The 8485-nt window shown below is 48.9% G+C and overlaps 1 protein-coding gene across 2 annotated transcripts in view; it reads right to left on the reverse strand.

Moving 5' to 3' along the window:
- The window catches only part of Wipf1 (WAS/WASL interacting protein family member 1), a 110044-nt gene extending 102657 nt beyond the window's left edge, over window positions 1-7387 (reverse strand). Inside the window, exon 1 of one of the 2 annotated variants that reach the window (XM_036185084.1) lies at window positions 7223-7387. The gene's annotated coding sequence lies outside the window, so the exon portion shown is untranslated. Of the gene's footprint in view, window positions 1-5884; window positions 5953-7222 lie in introns of those variants that run through there. The other variant, XM_036185086.1, reaches the window with a different exon arrangement.
- Window positions 7388-8485: the final 1098 nt, after the last annotated feature.

Raw genomic sequence — 8485 nt, forward strand, 5'->3', positions numbered from 1 at the left:
TAAAGGAAACCACCTTCCTGCTTTTTAAAGTCTCTAAAAGGCCTTCAATTATTTTGCCTTTTTCTAGGTTCTCAAAAATGTAATCAGGGATGTTGGCACATCTGAAAGCTTGTCTCAAGGCTCCTTAGCTTGCGGTGAGGGCCAGGGACAAGAACTGATTTATCCTGTCCTTCATGCCACCACTCTAAGCTTACTGTAGTTCTTCCTGGAAGTCACGCCCCGGTCTGCCCAATGGCATACACAGACTGGGGCCGTTGATGGGCTGGGGCCTGTTTAAGAGCGGACTGCTTTCTTTCTCCTCTCTCCAGGGCTGAGCTGACTGCCTCCATTATGTAGCAACCCATCTCCACAACACATGACTATTGTGGTCAAGATACTGCTCTCACTGTTTACATCCTCAGAGAGTAAATAGCTAGGGTACATGTTTTCTCAAGACCAGCAAGGTTCTCTGCAATGCAAATCTATTCGGCTGGGGGAGGGGATACCCAAGGTTGCCTGAGTTATTTGATGGCTATTGCAACACTTCAACATTATATCACTCCGAGGCAGTCCGGCTTTCTTTGACCCTTGCAGGTCTAACTTCCTTATTCAACATATCTTTTGCACATATCAACAAGAAAATGTTTGGGATGTTTCAGAAAAAGGGCTGAGGTCATTGGAAATACAAGTGGCTGAAAAACAAGAAATTCAACTAGCTTCCCGTTGGCCTATGTGGGGTCAATAGTAAATGATGACATATGTGCTGCCACGGAGTAAATGGCCGGTTGTGTCGGCATCATCAGCAAAAGCTAACAGGTGAGCAGATAGTCACTGACTAGCAGTGGGCACGAAAGAGTGATTGTGAGCAACCAGCAGGGGACTAATTAAACACATCCCAACTTGAGAATGCTACACGGTTATAGTGATATTTTATTTGTATTGAAATGTGATTTTATTTGTATGTCAATAAAGTTGCCTTGAGGTCAGAGCAAGCCAGAGCAGAAGCCGAGCAGTAGTGGGGCAAGCCCTTAATCCCAGCACTTGGGAGGCAGAGCTAGGCGGATCTCTGTGTGTTCAAGGACACAGCAAGCATGGCAGACACACGCCTTTAATTTCAATACCAACCATAGAAGACCTGGAGGTCTGTACAAACAGGCAGTGATGAGGAGGTCATGTGGCTGGGTTACAACCAATGAGGGAGGAGAACAGAAAGTCTTTAAATAGACAGGACGCACAGAAGTAGGTCTCTTGCGGAGAGGAGGAACCGCAGAAGCAGTGAAGGGTAAGGTTTTCCGCTTTGGCTCTGACCTCGTGGTTTTTAACTCTGCAACTGGCTCTGTGTTTCTTATTTAACAAGCAGGATACATCTACACACGGTGAGGACAATGAGAGTATAAGAAGAGGAATGATGGACATGAACTTGGAGAGATTGACTGTACACACTGAAAGTGACAAGCTTTGCTTACTAGAAACTATCAACCTTTTAACACATATAGACATATCTAAAGGAGCATTGTTGTCTGTGTGAAAAAATTAAAAATATGTAAAACTTTGACTTAAAGTTAGAGTTGACTGCACTAGCCCAGAAAACTGGATCTCAACTTCCCATTTCATGCTCCACTTCCTTCCTGCTCTAGGAACCATTTCCCTGACAGAACTGGCCGTGGCCCAAGTTCAAGGAGTCAGTGGCAGGGGAGGCTGGTGTCCTTCAACTTCTCTCTTGGGCTTGCATCTCTTCTCAGCCGCAGGCTGAGCCTTCAGACTCACGTGAAGAGAAATAGACAGGGCATCACTGCAGGGGTCCTGGGCTCAGTCCTTGCCTCACAGGCACAAGAATGAGGCCTGTAGCTTTGACTAATCTAAAGGCGAGCCCACTAGGCTGGACAGAGCTCTCGAATGGGTCTGGGGTCTGTCCGCCACCTTTCCCCTTTTCAGGAATCACTAAGAATGGGAGGAAGTAGGCTGGCCTTGTTTCCAAAAATAACTTGTATTCCGTAGCCTAGGCTTGTAGTGGGGTCCCCAGGCCTGGAGCATCCCACAGGATGCTCCTGGACACTGTCCTGTGTCATCTCAAGAGCATACTCCCATAATTAGTCAGCGCTCTTTGTCCCTATTTACCTCATTTTGGGGTCTACCCACCTGCTGTCTCTTGTAGTATTAGAGCAGAGGATCTCTTAAGTTCTCCAATAATGATCATCCCCTTTCCTACAAGAGCACAAATCCTATGCATTATCAGAACTATTGCCTACTTTGGACTATGTAAAGACACTCTACAGTCAAGGTCATCCATGGTGATGAATAAGAATGTCACTTTATACAGATCATGCATGGTAAAAGTCCAGTTTTAGGTTGACATGCATTTCCCAGCATCTTAAAAATCAGAGTTTTCTGCAAAACAAGGATCTGTTTTGACTTCACATGGAACTCATTCGCCTCAGCTCTGACTGACAGGGCGAGAGAGAAATCTACCACCACTTAATTAAAGGCCATTAAGAAATGAACTACCATTTGCGGGGAGTAAATATAAAAATGGATGTTTTTAAAAGGAGGTTGCTTTGAAGAGCCTGCAGTCTAGTGGGGAAAAAGACAGAGCAGAAATCAGGTACAGGGAGGCCCAAGCTACCAGCCACAGAAGCTGACTGGGAGGAACAAGCCAAGAGAGCAGGGAGCATCTTAGCGTGCAGGAGTGAGTTCTGGCCCTGAGAGCCACGCTTCCCACAGTTTCTACAGAAATGTGTGCGGAATGATGCCTCCCACTTACTTAGCTTGGCCTTTCCCGAATAGTCGCAAAGTCTATTATCTCTGTCTTCATACGGATTTGTGACCTATCTGAAAAGTCTGTAGAATTCACCGTGAAAATGAAGAGAAGGCAGGGGAAGGCGACGGGAAGGCATTCAGGTGGGAGTGGACGGCCCAGTTTAGCGGAAGCCCAGAAGAAGAGAGTAGTGGAGAAGAAGGCTGCCCAGGTCTGAGTCCTAACCTTGTCACCAGCCCTGTAGCTCTGCCTCGGGCGCCACAGAACAGACACCTCACAGGGTTGATGAATATGAAATGGATACATGAGTGGTAATGTTAAAGGAAGGGAGGAAGAAGAGACTAGGGAAGAAAACAGGGAAAACTAGGGGCTGGAGGGCTGAAGAGCTGGCTCAGCATCCACCCACATGGTGGCTCCATCTGCGACTCCAGTTCCATGGGCTCCAGCATGCTCCTTGGGCCTCCAAGGACACTACCTGCATTTGTGTGGTATACAGGCATACATTTCTCCAGCCCCTGGATTGTTTGATTTTTAAGCTGGGCCAAATCATTGGAAGATTTGAAGAATTTCACTCACTTAAATTAATATCGTTGGACTTAACAGCAGCTCAGTGATAGCCTTGCCTAGCATGCCCAAAGCCCTGCGTTCAAATCTCAGCACCGCAAAAATGAAGGCAAAGTTTAAACTAATATAACTGAAAGATAAAGGGAACTCAAAGGAAGAAATGAGTTATACTAACAAAAAAAGGCTTAAAGAGGAAAAATACATTTATAGTAAACAACGTTAAAACATAAACATTCTTATGTGAATCATAGCAATCAAAGCTACAATACAAAAACTGTAGATAACTACATCTCCTCTTCATCTCACCTGTATTCTTCCATTGAGTAGCCAAGCTTACTGCTTTTGACATCTCAGTAAGCATTTGTGACCAACGGGCAGACTCTGAAATGCCAACTGTTTCCTGGTCTACAAGAAGCAACGGCATTCTAACCACTAGGCTTGACTTCCATACCTGAGATCAAAGCTGCTTGGCCTGAGGCAGGCAGTCTAGTACATTGGTTATTCTCCACCTCCATGGATGGAGGCCACCATGTAACTACCCCAACAGGATAGCCACTATTTCCTGGTGCCAAAAGGGTTAAAAAGTGATGCAAGCCATCTTTGCATTCTCTGTCCTTAACCTGTCCTCAAAACCTCAGCGGAGAAGACTACAGCACCTGGACACCAAGATTATTCTCCTCCTTAGGGCTGCACAGGAGATACGAAACATGTGGTAGACCGTGGACAGCCAAGAGTTTGTTTCTATGTTAATGTATACAAAAAGCAGCTCCTATATGCAGGCTATTTTGTTGTATACACACTAATACTGATCATAATAACGTTAATGATAACAGCCCACAAACACCAACAACACTGTTCATTGTATACAACCTGCTAAGTATACCATGCACATGACCACAGGACGAGCCTCATAGCAATCCCCTGGGTAGAGACTGTCGCTCTCACTTAGGGGTAAAGAGAAAAAGACCTTGTCAGACAGAGTACTTGTGGCAGATGCAAAATCCAGTAGACTTCATGGTCCACACAGTAACCATGGGAACAGCACTCAGCAAACACAGCATCACCCGGGGGCTCTCAAAAAATGAAACCTCTAAGGCTAGAGGTTCATGCATGTAATCCCAGTACCAAAGAGGCAGGAGGAGGAAGACTGGACCAAATTCAAGGCCATATGGTCTATATTGCAGGTTCCAGGCCAGCCACGGTTACCTATCAAGATCCTGTCACAAACAAATAAAACAAACACCCTTCACTCCACACTCACAGAATTAGGCCTTTGTAAGCTTCTAGCCACACACAGCTCAGGACTAGGCTACACCACATTAACATGTTAGCAGATAATACTACTACTTAACTAACTGAAGGGATTCTCAGCGTTTTTATTATTCAAAAGTATACATGAGTCAGAGTTAGTGATCTCAACCTGACTCTAATTCCCACGGGGTGAAGAGAGACTACATTTGTTAGGGCTGGGCAGTACTACGAGGCTCCATGAGGAAGTCCTTTGTCCCAGGGAAGTGAAACCAGGAGTGTTTCTCAACGGAAGCAGGGGCAGTGGGACAGAATGGGAAGATGCCTATTAATCTTTCCATGGCAAGCACATAGAAAATGATAAATAATTGCTAAGGGGACAAACCAATGATGGACTGAGTCTCACCAGCTGGAAGTAATTCCCAATCCTTGAAATCCTTTAGTATTTCTTCTGTACCCTTTCCCACCTGACCACATTTGCCTTTCAGTCAAGCTGTTTCAAAACAAGCTTGACTATACTGATGGAAAGCATCCGGGTGCAAGCCCCTCCATGCTAAGTTCCCCTCCACCAACACAGCCTGAGTAAATCTTCCAGCAGAGACTCTCAGTGCCCAGAGAGCAGCCAGCTTGATTCCAACTGTGACCTAATTGGCATCTGTGGGGCCTGCGGTCTAACTACGTGGGTTGCTGGAAACGGGCTGCAGAGGGCCCTCTGTATGGAAATCATTCGAGATCTAGTAGACTCCATTGGAGGACAGGCCCCTGAAGGGCCACAGCTCTGGGAGATAGATTGCCAGGTTCTTAGAAATGAAGGGGTTACAGCAACAGATGAAAATGTTCTCATGTAGTGCACATCTTTAAAATCACAACTGTAGTTAGGAGCACCCTCAGATATCCAAGATAGTGACAAAAACATAGTAATTAACACAACCATTCATGAAAGCTGGCTCACGGCTGGCCAGAGCACCTTGACAAAGTCAATTCAAAAGACACAGGGACATCTCCTTCTCTTCACCACCAACCCTCCTGCAGTTCAGTTTTGCTGTGTCTCGGTGTGACGTCATGCACAGCGACTGAGGTAGCCTTGTGTCAAACTGCTTCTTGCTGTCTCGTACCCCACTATCCTACTATATCCGCATACCCTGAAACCGAACAACTGTCAGGATTATCAACCCATTCATTTTTTAATGAGGCTCGAGTCACATGGTAAATCTAAGGGCATTAGGAAGTAGCTAAAGACAGAAAACGTATGAAATGAAGAAATGAGAGAAGATGCCAATCCTTTCAGCTGGAAATCACTTCAATCTCCTCCCTAAATGTCCCAGAATTTGACCTTACCTTGCTGCAAATCTCTTTGCTCTCCATCACATAACCTAAAAGAGGTCCCGCTCTAACTGAGGTCTCCCCGCGATGCCGCTAGGGCAGGGTTTGGGTCAGTACCAGGGAAGACACTGGTGTGGCTGAGCTGTTGCAAGAACATTTGCCAAGCCTTGTCCACCACCGCCACTTCAGCCCACAATGGTCGCTCACAGATGACTGTAAGGCTACACAATGCAACAAACACCCCTGTCTGTGAGAGACTCAACCTTGTGAATGACAATGGCAGGTAACTGGGCTAGCGGGCAGTGTCCTGAGCGCTGTAAGATGCAGAGTGCTGAGAGTTTATGCAAATGTTCTCTTTAAGAAGTCAAAAGGTGATCTACAAACTGAAACAGAAAATGTCTTTAAGTTATTTAACCATTATCGAAATAAGCATTTTTGAGGAGGCAGAACTCTATCAATGACTCCAAATGAAATTGCAGTATTCAAACCGTACGGAAAGTGTTAAAAGAAAACCTACTCCGGCTGCACACGTGTCCACGGTCCCTGTGGGTTTCCGAGGCTACCTGCAGCCCAGCCCAGGAATTGGAGAGAGAAGTGAAGGGCAAGGAATTTCCAAGACAGACTAGCAGTTTTCAAAGAAAGACCAAACCTGTTCAATCCAGGGAACCCGAGGGGCTAGGAGCCCAGAGCCCAGAGGTGCATATTCCTTGGAGATTAAGCAGGACCTAGCCAAACCAGGTTCCACACAGACACACCTTTTGTTAATCTGGGTTCAAAGTCTAGCCACAAACTGTGGATCTGGGTCATCCCTATTGGGTTTCCCTTACATGAGCAAGTTTAACAGTTCTTTCTTTTAAAAGGAAAGCATGCCAAAGTAGGGGGTGCGAGACTGAAGGGAAGCTGCCGGAGATCTGGGGAGAGGCCCCGGGCGCAAAGCCCTGACCCGAGCTGGCCGGGCTTCCAGGATCAGACCCAGGCACCTAAAGCACGCACAGACTCGGGAATCCTGCTGCCTGGGAGCTCGGAAGGGGAAGCCAAGTTCTGGGATCCACCCGCTCCAAAGTCACCCGCCCTCGGCGGAGCTTGGGGCTGCAGTTGCGGCGCGGGGGCATCGCGGGGAGATCCGGTCCGGATCGCGGGCGTACCCCGGCTCTGTGCAGCCCTGCAGCGCTCAGCGGGGAGCGCGGCTTCCAGAGCCCCGGGGCGGCCACCGCCCCTTCCTCCCGCGCCGGCGGTCCCGCGGGCCCCAGCGGGGATCGCGCCCCTCCGCGCCGGGGACGCGGCCGCTACATCCCACCCATCCTTCCCCGTCCCCAGCTCCGTGGACCCCTGGGCAGGGCGCGGATCCCTTACCGCGCGGCGGCTCCGGGCGGCTCCTCGGCCCCGCGGCGCGCCGGGCATTTTTTTCTGGAAAACTTCTCTCTGGGTCGGCAGGGCTGAGCCGGGGCGGGCAGGAAAAGCGCTCCGCGCCGGGAGGCTGCGACCATCCGGGAACTTCGCCGAGATGTGAGCCCTCCCCCCTCGGCCCGTGTCCTCCCCCTACGGCCCCCGCCACACGCGGACGCCCAGGCCGCCGCTGGCCCTTCGCCTTCGCCGCGTCCTGCCCGCCGTGCCCGGCCACACCGCAGCCCGGGCTGGGCTCGCCCCGGGGCGGTGGCCGAGGGACCCGGACCGCCGTGCGTCCAGCAGCCCGACTTGGAAGGGGGATCCAACCGAGGGCGCTGTGCCCCAAGACCTCCCGGCCTCCGAGTCGGGTCCTCTCCTCCCACCACAGGGAAAGCCTTTCCCCATCATCTCCTCTCAGCTCCCAAACCAGAGGGCCCCGCCTTGAGAAACTTAAAAGTTCCAATTCACTTAAAAGTTGGATTTTAAAATGGAGTGGAGCCCACGAAGGCCCAAGGGCCACGAGCATCCCGGTCCCCACCGACTGGGAGCGCATTGCTCTTCCCATGGTAAGATGCCAATCGGATGGGATCCTTGGAGTCATCTTTTTGTCTGTTGTTGGTTTGTTTTTTTTCCCACCTACATCTGAAAACATGGAAAGGCTTAAAGGCGAGTGTAAAGAGGAAACCGAAGCCCTTCCACATGACTCTCGCCAGTTGGCAAATCCACCACCACCATCAGGCCTCAAAGTTAACAGGGGGATGACACATTAGAAGATGGACATTTGAAAAGACCATATTGTAAAAACGCCAAGACTATGTAGCTCTCTGAGGAAAGGCAGCAAAGCTTTGGGAAGGCGCACTTCAGAATTCGGCATCTAGGATGCGGAGCCCTTGGCTTCAGGGTTTCTGGGCTGCACTATTCCCATGTGTGCATTCAATCTTGACATGCTTCTGGCAGATGCGATAATCCCGGAAAGACAGTGACATGGGCCAACTCTCCTAATCTCCTACTGGCTTGTTTGGTAGGGGTCCCTAAATGCACTCACCTTGTTTTGTTGTTTTGAGGTCTCACCATGAATTCCAGGCTGGGTACAAACTTGCCGCAGTTATCTGTATTCATCTAAGGTTCATTCTACATTTGCCTTTTTTTTTTTTCCCATTTTTCTATATTAAGAAATTTTCCACTCACTCTACATACCACCCACAGATCCCTTCTCCTCCCTCCTCCCAT

This window comes from Onychomys torridus, chromosome 4 (genome assembly GCF_903995425.1).
Source record: "Onychomys torridus chromosome 4, mOncTor1.1, whole genome shotgun sequence".
Lineage (NCBI taxonomy): Eukaryota > Metazoa > Chordata > Mammalia > Rodentia > Cricetidae > Onychomys > Onychomys torridus.